Source organism: Physeter macrocephalus, chromosome 11 (assembly GCF_002837175.3).
Source record: "Physeter macrocephalus isolate SW-GA chromosome 11, ASM283717v5, whole genome shotgun sequence".
NCBI lineage: Eukaryota > Metazoa > Chordata > Mammalia > Artiodactyla > Physeteridae > Physeter > Physeter macrocephalus.
In genome coordinates, this window is record NC_041224.1 from 22,279,079 (window position 1) to 22,291,978 (window position 12,900).

A 12,900-nucleotide genomic window follows, 5' to 3' on the forward strand; every position below is an offset into this window, starting at 1 on the left:
TTAGCTCTGGACTTGTCATATATGGCCTTTATCATGTTGAGGTACATTCCCTCTATACCCAATTTGTTGAGAGTTTTTACGTAAATGGATATTGAATTTTGTCAAACGCTTTTTCTGCATCTATTGAGGTGATCATGTGATTCTTATCCTTCATTTTGTTAATGTGTATCACACTGAGTAGTTTGCAGATGTTGAACCATACTTGCATCCCTAGAATAAATCCCATTTGATCATGGTGTATGATTCTTTTAATGTATTGTTGAATTCAGTTTTAGTAATATTTTGTTGAGAATTTTTGTATCTCTGTTCATCAAGGATATTGGCCTGTAATTTTCTTTTCCTGTGTCATCCTTGTCTTAAATGCTGTTGGGTAGAATCTAGTATTGGGGGAGATGTTGAAAATAAGTCATAGAAAAGAAAATCAGAGTGTAAATTGCCTGAGAAGGCAGGAGGGGATATAATCTGGATTACGGAAGGACAGATTTACCCTAGATTGAAAGAGGGACAGGTCCTCCATTATTACTGTAGGGAAAGAGGAGTTGATCAGTATAATTGCAAGTAGGTTTGTTATTCTGTAGAATGAGTGGACAGTAGTTTTTCTCTTTCATATCTCCTTTCTCCTATAACAAGAGATAGAGAGGTACTGAAAGTCAACAGAGAGCAGTGAAATTGGTGTGAAGACCTGACTCACCAGAGAAGCTATTATTGCTGTTGCTGTAGTTTTGATAATTTTTTAGGTTGAGAATTTGACCAAAGAACACATTTTCCTAGAAAAATTGGCTAGTCTTTTATGAAACTCACAAAAATCTGCTTAACTCCTACTGAACTAGTAATAACATATGAATGGTATTGTTTCAACTTTAGTGATTTAAAGTAGGTGCTCAATAAATGCTTTTTGAAGGCATTCAAAAAGGGGAATCCCCATAGAAGAGGGGATTTTTTTTTTCTAACCATTATTTACAACAAATCAGTGACTGTATCTATTGATGTTCAGGAAAGTACCCCAAATATCTCTCTGCAACAATGTCTGCCCCTACCCATTCTCTTCTTTGTCCTTTAATCTCCTAGAGATGGTCAAAGGAGAATTTAGAATTCATATTTACACCATATACCAGACATCCACAGACTGGCATATTTGTATAATTCATGTGAAATACCACCAAAATATTTCTTTAGTTTTGTAAGTTCCAGAATCAACCTCGATGTTGCACAAGTTTTTCACAGATATTTATGTGATTTTTTTGCTTGCTTTGAATTGTATAATTTCCTGCCTTGATAGTTTGGACAAATGTATTGGGTAGACTGTTTGTCAGTGGGCATCTTTCTTCAGTGTATTATGTTAAACCATCAGATTGTTAAAGTGCTTTGTCTCCTATGTAAGAGGTGATACATTAATACTTGTTGATTTTCAGCTACAAAATTCACTGCCTGGATGGACTTGCCCTAATGCCATACAAAAGCTTGCATGAGGTGAGAAAGTCATGCAGAACAAGGCAGATTTTCTTGGAAGTTTTACATTTTAAAAAGTTTTCAGCTTATTAGTACAGCTGGTTACCTTTGCAGGCACGTTTTCCCCCTGCTCGAATGCTGTAAACACCCCAGCAGGGACGATAAATAGCAGTGTAGACAGGAAGGAAACATATTTGTTAAGAGTCACTCCTGCACTTTCTCTTCTTCATTTTTTCAGTGTAAGTTTTAGTTGCAGAAGCTGGAAATAATAGAACCGTAAAAGTTTAGACAGCAAAATTGTAAAGTGACAGGGAATAAGAAAATATATGTATAGTTTTACCCTTTGAAATGCAAGGCCAAAAAGCAAGTGCACGTCAGGCCTTTCTAATTATAATTTGCATCCACAGAGTTCAGAGTAGACCTGGGTCTTACCGGCCTCCAGAGGCACTGCTTCTCTCTCTCATGCCACAGATGGGAGAACCAGGATACATGGTGAGTTCAGATTTAGCAAGGTTATGCAGCAATTCTGTGATGGAATAAAATATAGGAAATTGATGTTTTGAATTTAGGTTTGTATCTTATAAAAGCTGGACGTAAGGCCTTCTAATAAAATTAACTAACACAGTTGGTTTATTCTTTTGAAAATTCACAGTAATATTCAATAGCTTGTGTTTTATGACATCAAACGGCTTCTTAAATTCCTACTGTGCTATCGTCTCTAGTTGGGTATGCCAAGGCACATTTCTCCACCATATTTTTTTCTTTTTTAAAACCCCTTGGTGATTTTACAGACTTTGGGATTATATTGAGGCATAGACTGGATGCTGTCAAACATACTCAAATTTAACTCATACTCAAATTGACTCAAAAATACTCAGATTTAATGTTGTCTGCCAAAGCAGACTCCCGTCTCTCTGCTTTTTAAGGTTCTTTGGGCCTTCATTTGAAAAAGTCTGCCTTGGGCTTTTAAACAGTTATCTCTCCTAGACAGACCAACTCTGCCATCTATGAAGTTGATGTTACCCGTGATCATATCAAGCAAGCATCTTTTATTCTGTAGATATAAGATCGCAACTTTCCTGTCACATATCAGAGGAAGCACCTCGTCAATTCCAGGATACATGAGTGTGTGGTAATCAGGCTTGTCCGTTGCATAGCAAGAAACAAATCTGGATTAATTAAACAAAAAAGTAATTTAATGGTCATATCTGAGGGAAGTGAAGGAGTGGACTTGGCTTCCGGCAGAGGTGGAGCCAAAGGTTCAGTTTGTGCCAATCAGCAGGACGTCTTCTGTGTGTCATCTGATCTGGTTTCCTACTCAAGCGAGAGCTCTCCAGGTAGAGTTACCAGGTGGCCATGGCTGTTCCGGGCTAACACTGGTGTCAGGGTATACCACTGGGGTTCATAAATTCTAAGCTGCCTTTGAGGGGAAAACGAAGACATATTTACTCTGGAGAGACTGCCATGAAGACATGGCCTAAGACTTACCAATAAAATAATACGTTTTCTTTAACAAACGAAAAGGTTTTAGGTTAACATGATTGGTGGACTCTAGGAATGAAGTTTGCAATAAACAGCAATCACATCATAAAAGGAAAGGCTTGGAACACTACGTTCTTCAAATCTTGTGTAGTATGTTTTCTTGAGGTATGTTAAGCTCCACAGAACATGAAGAAATAGAGAATATGAGCAGACCAATTACCAGTAATGAAATTGAATCAGTAATAAAAAAAATACTCCCAGCAAACAAAAGTCCAGGACCAGATGCCTTCCCAGGTGAATTCTACCAAACATTTAGAGAAGGGTTAACATCTGTCCTTCTCAAACTATTATTAAAAAGTGCATTCATTCTACGAGGCCAGCATCACCCTGTTACTAAAACCAGACAAAGATACCACAAAATAAGAAAATGACAGACCAATATGACTGATGACCATAGATGCAAAAATCCTCAACAAAATATTAGCAAACTGAATCCAGCAATACATCGAAAGAATCATACACCATGATCAAGTGGGATTTATCCCAGGGATGCAAGGATTTTTCAATATCTGCAAATTGATCACTGTGATACACCACATTAACAAAATGAAGAATCAAAACCAGGTGATTGGGCTTCCCTGGTGGCACAGTGGTTGAGAGTCCGCCTGCCGATGCAGGGGTCCCGGGTTCGTGGCCCGGTCTGGGAAGATCCCACATGCCGCGGAGCGGCTGGGCCCGTGAACCATGGCCGCTGAGCCTGCGCGTCCGGAGTCTGTGCTCCGCAGCGGGAGAGGCCACGGCAGTGAGAGGCCCGCGTACCGCAAAAAACAAACAAAAAAAACCAGGTGACTATATTGAGATATATTGGAAACAAGCCTCTGCAGTGCCACTTGATTTTCTTTTACAAAATGTTACCCATTAAAACTTTTTAAAAGATACATGCTTAAAAGGGAATGGGAACAATGGCGGGGGAAAGCCTCAGCCATGAAAGCACATGACAGAAAGCACAACTTAGTTTCAGAGGCTGGGAGTCCAGACCCAGCTCCACCGTGATTGTACGCAATTCTGAACACATTGTTTAATCCTGCTGCACTGCCAAGGTTTACATCTGTAAAAGGCAGATATTGAATTAAGTCATCCTTTAATACCTTATCAGTTGCAAAACTGAGTGATTGTACAATCTTGTGAGCAGTTTTTTAAAAGTTGTTAAGAGTGGGTGGATCATCACCCGAGGTCATATGGAACCTTGAGTGGGGGTAGGGCTGCACCAGGACATCACATGGAGTAACCCACACCAACAGGGCTCCTTTGTGCTTCTGATATTGGAAACCTTCTCAGTATATTTTCTTTCTGAATTGTTTGTGTTCCTAACATGGACGGTGACATGGAGTGCGTGTCCTATGTCTATCTGTATATACTGTGAGCTTGCATGAGAAATCTGATAATAAAATAACGTACTATTAGAGGAATGGCAGGGGATGATCAAAATCATGAGAAAGTCAAACAAAGAAACCACAAAGCACACAGACACCCCTCATCAAAACTCTTCTCTGCCTGATTTCTCTTAAGTATAGGGCAAATCAATGTTCCCATCCAGCAGGGATCAGGAGTGCTTATTTCATGAAGGATATTTGTGAGTTAACTAAATTTAAAAATTAAGGAAATGATTTTTTGAGAAAATATGGGTTAAAGCATGGCTGTTCTTCTTGAAGTTTCTCTGATCCTGTGCTGTTGTGCTACTGGAAAATGGCTGCCCTTCTAGACACCCTTGTCAATGGAAACAGATCAACACCAAACTGGGTTTCTGCTCTCCATTTCCAGTTCCAATCAGGAGCAGTAATGGAGCATCCCTAGCGGCAGGTCGAGTTGAAGACAAATGATAACACATTTTGGTTGTAGGTCTCCTTTTACATTGCATCTAGCTTCTTCTATACTAGGAGTATTATTTTTAGAGTATTTTTCAGACCAATCTTGAGCTTAATTGCAGATGTGCATATACGGTTGCAGGCTCTACCTGCCACATGCTGTGCTTTTGACAGAGAAGTTTTCTGGCCAATATGGGGGTCTTCACAGAGATCTTGGGTGGGCTCATACTGCTGAAGCTGTGACTAGCTGCAGCAAATATTCTCCGTATTGTGAAATCCAGGGTGTGGGGTCTGTTGCTAACATAAAAATGTTCCTCAGTGATGTGCTGGCCCAAAGCATGAGGGGGTCAGAGAGAAACTTCTCCATCCGCCTAACAAAGCCTACACTGGCTGTGGTTTTAACAACCACATCCCTTAATAAAAGCTGTCCTTGGAAAACAATATAAATAAAATAAAGTTTTATAAAGGCCCCGGAAGATTCCACCTGTTCCCCTGAGGCTGTAAAGACGAGCCTGACTTTAAAATCCCCTGTCTTGTTTCTTCTGAGTTTTCCCATTTCGTGCTCCCTGGGAGTTTCTCTGTAAAATAGACCTGTGGGTAATGAGGAAATCAATGCCTTAATTGAAGGTTAGGTCTACAAAGATCTAGGTAGGTGTGCTCTGGATGATGGAAAAATCCCCCAGGGTGGTATCCTGCCTCCCTGAAAGAGAAGCCCAGGTTGCAATTTGTCTGAACTGTGGTGGCCCTTGATTGGACTCCAACACCTTGTCTTCTTAATCTCACAATCGGGTAATTTCCATTCCCGATGACTCCCCTCATTTGGAGGGGAAAAGGAAGAGCCCCCAAGGGCTTCATAATTAAACACAAACACTCTCACAGTCCTATCTCAAAGCTGAATGACTCCGTATCCTGTTGGTATTGTGTTCCTGCCTTCTACACAACTGTGACCTTTCAATTCTGCCTAGATTAGTGCCATGGCCTTGTTACTTTTCTGTATCTTCTAGTGTCTTTCTTTTAAAAGAAGAACCAAGAGAGTGGTATTTTGGTGTTTGTTTGCTTTCTTTTATCTTTGGTTACTGTTAGCATCTAGGGTTGACACACTTCTTAGCCTAAAGCAGGCAAGCCATTGTAAACACAAAAGCTACTGTACTTTCAGCAACTCGGTTTCCTAAACCATCGGAGGATTCTGGGATCTGTCAGACTGCAGTGCAAGCATTCTATAGGGGTTCCCATGACAGCATTATTAGCTACAGCGGTTGTACCTAAATAGCCTTCGTAATGTCCTTCTTCTCTCTCTCTCTTTTTTTTTTTTTTTTTTTTTGGCCAATTTACTTTCCCTTTCTATAGCTACAACTATTAAATATACATTCCCAATATCTTAGCTCCTCTTCTTTCCCTGGTGGAATATTTTCAATTCTGTAATTTCAGCTCCTGCTGCTTATTTTGGGTCATTATTATTGTGTGTGGTCCCTAGCTTAGGTATGGGTTATGCTCTAGATATCTGTTTCAAAATTAGTTTGCTAGAGGGACTTCCCTGGTGGCTCAGTGGTTAAGAATCCACCCACCAATGCAGGGGACACGGGTTAGAGCCCTGGTCCCGGAAGATGCCACATGCCTCAGAGCGACTAAGCCCGTGTGCCACAACTACTAAAGCCCACGCGCCTAGAGCCCACAAGCCACAACTACTGAAGCCTGTGAGCCTAGAGCCCGTGCGCCACAACGAGAGAAGCCACCGCAGTGAGAAGGCTGCTCACCACAACGAAAAGTAGCCCCTGCTAGCTGCAACTAGAGAAAAGCCTGCATGCAGCGGCGAAGACCCAACGTAGCCATAAATAAATCAATAAATATATATATATATAAAAGAATCTCAGAAGATATTTCAAGTATTTTTTTTAAAAATTATTTTATTTTATTTTTATTTTTGGCTGTGTTGGGTCTTCGTTGCTGCACGCGGGCTTTCTTTAGTTGCGGCGAGCGGGGGCTACTCTTCGTTGTGGTGCACGGGCTTCTTACTGCCGTGGCTTCTCTGGTTGTGGAGCATGGGCTCTAGGCATGTGGGCTTCAGTAGTTGTGGCTCATGGGCTTCAGTAGTTGTGGCGTGCAGGCTCTGGAGTGCAGGCTCAGTAGTTGTGGCTCACGGGCTTAGTTGCTCCGCGGCATGTGGGGTCTTCCCAGACCAGGTCTTGAACCCGTGTCCCCTGCATTCGCAGGCAGATTCTTAACCACTGCGCCACCAGGGAAGCCCTCAAGTATGTTTTAAAAAAAAAAAAAAATTAGTTTGTTAGAGTTCTACATGGTTCCCCACAGAAACAATATCATAAAAGATAAACCACAGGCCAGTCCACCAAGACATTCTAAACTCACACATAGCTGGACTTCCATTCTTGGTAGCTCTGAGCTGTGGGACCCTTGATGACCTGAGCCCTGGTTATTTTAAAGAGGGGTCAGGGCACTAAGTCAATAGGTTACTAATAAGGACAGGCTAGCAAGAGCTAGCAGGGCTCCTCTCTTGGGATGGAGAGGGGAATTTCTTGGTAGTAGGCCCCTAATGCTGTGGTAGCTTGGGGTCCTAACAGGATTCACAGCTCCAGGAAGGAGGGCCCTCACAACCGAGGACGTCAATTTGAAGTAGATGGTCAAAGGGGAACGGGTGTTATCAGTGAGGCCAGGGATGGCTTTGTCACCTAGGGCGGAGCAGCAGGTAAGCAGATTGCTCCTATGGTAAATGGCTTATTTGGAAGTTAGGGGCTGTCTTAGTCAATGTGGTTATAACTAAAAATCAACCATATTTCTCTATTACAGGATCACTTGATGCTTTCAAAGATTTGAGGAACACTCATCATTTTTCTCTTAAAGCAAGGCCAGCTAGCTCTCTTTCCTTGAGCCATGCCTTTATGTTTTTGCTATTGGATGAAAATGGTTATATACAATGCACTATTTTTAAATTTTCCAGAGTAGATTTGAAGGGTTATTATCATTACCCTTTACTCTTCCTTTCATGACTCAACAATAGTTTTTGCACTTTCATTTAGCCTTTAAAAAAAATAGATTAATGGATCCAAGGATGAAGTCAATTGCAGAGTGACCCCAGTAGCTTTTGCTTCAAAACTGCTATTTTTAATATCAAATTGCCATTGTTTGGAGGCACAAAATCATTTCAAAATGATTTCAACAATCTAGAGTGGCATTTAAGAAATATTATCCCCAATCCTGCTATAAGTTTTCATATGTATTCTTTATAGCAGAAGATTGTTTTGTAAAATCTTTTGACTGCTCTTCTTCTGTTTAATGTAGTAGTCTAGAAATATTTAGATGGCTTGCCGTTATGTCGGACATATCCTTGAGGCCATCAGAAAGGCTAGCTCCTTTTCCCAACACCAATTTGATATTTTTTCTATATCCAGGGTGGAGTTTAGAAAACCTGGGTGACATGATCAATAAGCCATTTTGAGAATTGCTCAGAACTCCATTTTATCTTTTTTTTTTTAAACAATTTTTAAAAATCAGAGCCCCTGGCATAGCACTCTCCAACTGTGCCACAGAAGACCACAAGGACGCTGGTGCTTTTGCCTGTCTATTTTTGTCCCCTACCATAGCATAGCCCTGGAAGGGAGCTTTAGAAGTCATCAGTCTGTGCCGTTGCCTTCGTGCTAAACATCACAGAGAAGAGATAACCTAGCCTGTTCTAAAAGGCTAGGCAGTGGAAAGTATTTCAAAATTAACTGACAAATATTTGTGCTTAATATGTAGATAGAACAATATGGAGAGAGGAATATGGTGTTATCCATACCCCCAAGACCTTATATTTCATTTGGAGAGGGTAGATACATTTATGTTCATAAAACTGCCATCAGAGACTCCTGAATTTGGTGTAGATCTTGAAGATCTAACTTACTGATTACTGCAAATATCTCCTCTTGACTTCCCTGCTTTTGATCCTATCAGTTCATCACTGGGAAATTCCAATTGCTAATAAATTTTACTCACTTCTCAATTCTAAAGACTTTAATGTATGATAATTAGGTTTATAGAGGTTAAACGACTATTTTAGGAATCGTCAGCTGGGAGACAAATTTTGGCTTTATCAATTATTAACCTTGTGGCCTTGGCAATACTACCTAATGTCTTTGCCTTTCGATTTCACATATGTAAAATGGGGGAAAATATACCTACTCATAGGGTTGGGAGAGTGCCATGTTTGATTTTCAGAATAGTGTCTGTTATGGGGTAAGTGCCCCTCATATCAAATGGTATTTGTTCAACAGTCATTCAAATATTTCATTGTACCTTTAATGTCTCATTTCCTCTTCCTGCTTCTGTGTGCTCTTTTCCGGGTGAAACCCCTCCGTTTGTGTGATTAATGGTATAAGGATTCAACTGTTGATCACAGAATAGGCTGTGATCATAACTGACTCAGCCTTCCTTGTTGATTATTAAAGCCACCCTTACTCCAAATAGCTATGAATAGAAAAGAGAGGGTCAGTTACTATGTTCTAAATACTATCCTTGTAATATTGCATCCCAAGTTTGCAAAGGTACTGTAGCAAAAAAGGTGAACAAAACATAAGGCTTTCCCTCAAAGATTTTACTGTCCAGTAAGAAAGGCAGACACATAAATAACTTTCTTATTCTCTCATTCTTAAGTCTGAAGGGCCAACCAGGGGTCACCAAGCATTTGAGAAAAGCCTGCAGCACAATAGTAAAACACCAGAAAAGAAAACCGACCCCAAAGGAAAGAGAAATAATTCAGGGAGGAAAAAAGAACTTAAAAAATATTCAGAAACTATGACTAGGATACTCAGAGGAACTTGAAAAGATGGGGCGACATTCGTGAGAGGGGAACATGAGGTGAGTCATCCAAGCCAGGTAACGGGCCTTAACTCCACTTTGTTGATAGGGTTTTTCAGCAACATGGATGGACCTAGAGATTGTCATACTGAGTGAAGTAAGTCAGACAGAGAAAGAGAAATATCGTGTGATCTTGCTGATATGCAGAATCTTTAAAAAATGATACAAATGAACTTATTTACAAAACAGAAACAGACTCACAGACACAGAGAATGAACTAATGGTTACCAGGGGGGAAGGGTGGGGGGCGGGACGGATAGTTAGGGAGTTTGGGATTGACATGTACACGCCGCTATGTTTAAAATGGATAACCAACAAGGACCAACTCTATATAGCACAGGGAACTCTGCTCAATATTCCGTAACAACCTAATTGGGAAAAGAATTTGAAAAAGAATAGATACGTGTATATGTACAACTGAATCACTTTGTTGTACACCTGAAACTAACACAACATTGTTAATCAACTATGCTCCAATGTAAAATGAAAAGTTTAAAAAAAATCAAAAGCTTAAGTTTGTTCTGGACTTAGCTTCCAATTTTGTGATGTCCTTAATATAGTCCATGACTGTGTCACCATCATTCCATTCTCTATGTATGCTTTTTCCCAAACCCTAGTTCATCGGTAAAGTCCTAGTGTTATAGCACATTCATTTCTTGGAAGATATTCATTCCTTGCTGGAATTGTGTGTGTGTGTGTGTGTGTGTGTGTGTGTGTGTGTGTGGTATGTGCACGCACATGCCCAGTATCACGGTTTGGTTTTGTTCTGTTCTGTTTTAGAGACTCCTATCTCTTTAGCTGCATATACACTGTAGCACATAGGATCAAATGACTTTGGAGCTTTGGAGCTTGGAGCTTAAGAAGCTTAAAAATGATCTCATTTTACAGGTGAGAAAACCGAGGCCCAGAGATGTTTCCAAAGGTCACACAGTCATTTAGGGGCCTGGCTCAGGTCTGCTGGTCTCTGGCCTGATAAATACCAAGTAAAAACCATGGAAGGTTAGAAAGGCAGAGTGGACTTCAGTAGGAAAGGAACTTGAGCTGAGCCTTCAAGGATGTGTAAGGATGACATGGCGTCTCTGTTCCCCTCTAAGTGGAGGGTAGGGGGAATTATGTCAAATATTTAAACACTGTTAGAGGCGTAAGCGTGTAAGATTTGTCTGAGGACGGTGAGTAGACAAGAGGGAGAAGATAGACGTAATACAGCAGCAGAGCATGAGGTTGTTGCTTGTATGTGAAGGGTCGCTAATGCCAAAGAGAAGGATTTCATACTTGATTCTGTAAGCAGTTAGAAGGAACTAAAGCTGTTTGGATAGGAAAGTAGCATGTTTGGTAGAGTCTCGGGAAAATGTATCTTGTGTCATTAAATGGGATTGATCGTACTGTAAAGAGAGTGGACACAGGAAGACCAAACAGCGCCATCTAAGAATGAAAATCATCTGACAGAGATCATCTGAGAATGAAGAGAATTAATAATCTCTTCTTGGAGCCATTCTATAATAAGATATGGAGAAGGAAAAATTCAGACAAACATTTCACCTGGTTTTTGAATGGCTAGTCCATATATATATATATATATATATCCCTAAATATGTTTTGACTTCTTTCTGCTTTAAGCACAATTAGCCTTTTCTGGCTTTCTCCATTGACTTCCTAGGCGTTCTTTTCCCTGGTTCTTTTTCCATCTGTATAATTGATATTGCTCCTTTCTTTTTTCCATACTATGTCCCACACCATGATTCCTATCATTCCACCTTTAGCCCTCTTTCCCTCACGCTCCAAATTTTCCTGGTTGAACCTGGTCCCATCCTTGGCTTCAGCTCTCACCTATAATCTGTGATTCCTCGAATCCGCTGTGATCTCTCTACTGCACTTCAAACCCAGATTTCCATGTGGATGAGCCACAGCCAATGCAAATCCAAAGGGTCCCAAATAATTTCATCTCCCTCCTCAATCCATTCCCCCAACTTTTCTTCTTATACTCTTCATCTTGGTTACATCATCCATCAAGATACCAAAGCTAAGAGCTTGGAGGTCTCTGTGGCTCTTGGGGGTCTCTCAGCTCTGGTGTTCTAATCCACCCTATTATACCACTCTCAAAAATATCAAATCTGCTTGAACACCTTTTATGGTTTCTCGTGTGTATAGGATAAAATTCACACTCATAGTAGGATAAATATATTCCTTAATAACCTGGTCTCATATTCCTCCTGGAATCATGTTCTGCTGGTCTGCCCTGTTCACCCTCTTGGTTTAGGAACTCCCAGTCTGATGTCTCTGATTTGCTCATCTATCTATCTCCTCATTCTTCAAAGCTGACCTAAGGTATCAGCTCTCTTGGGATGTCTTCCCAGAACCACTGGCTACAAGACTCCCTGGTATTTTGTTAATTCTCCTGCTTACGTGGTGTGTTCTGGTTACTGATGTGGTCTTCGCTTCCTTTATTGGACTACAGAATCCTTGAGAAGAGAGATTCTATTTTATTCATCTTTTTCCCAGGGCCTCGCAATGTGTCATATAAAAGTCTGTTAAATTGAATAGAGAAATAATAAAAAGGTTGACATAGGGGATATTTTCTTTCTGATGTTAGCATCCTAATTATTAGAAGACATGGGAGGCCTGGGAGGAGAACTAACTTGTAATGAGCATCTACTTTGTGCCGTGCGCTACACAATGTGGTTTCCATCTTTGCTCATTTGATCCTCTTAGGGATGTGATAAAATTAGTATTATTATCCCCACTTACACATAAGTAAAATGAAGTTCAGAGAGTTTGAGTCACTGGCAGACTCTAATTTATAGATTCCAGGTCTTGGAAGTCACTAAAAACTACGACAAGGACTCAAATTAACTTGAGTTCCCCTAAAGCCATAGACACATTAAATGACTCAGAAGAAACGAGAAGTGGTCTGAGTTCTAGGGAAAAAAGCTATATAAATATGATAATGACATTTTCTTATTCCAAACCCTTTCAATTGCATTGTTTTTGCAGACAAACTAACTAAATTCCAATTCTTCAGCCTAGCGTTTAGGAGCAAAAAGCTGGATGGCGACATTCATTTCCACTCCTCGTGGCCATGAATTCTACCTACATGCTCTGTCCTGGTGGAATGAACTCCGAGGACTTATGCATCCTTCTACCTAACGACTTTTGCTCACTCTTCCTCTCCCCTGGAATGCACTTTGTCAGAAAGATACTTGCAGTGCTAATTAGCTTACTTAGCCTTATCCTAATTAAATATATGGTTTTCTTAAGC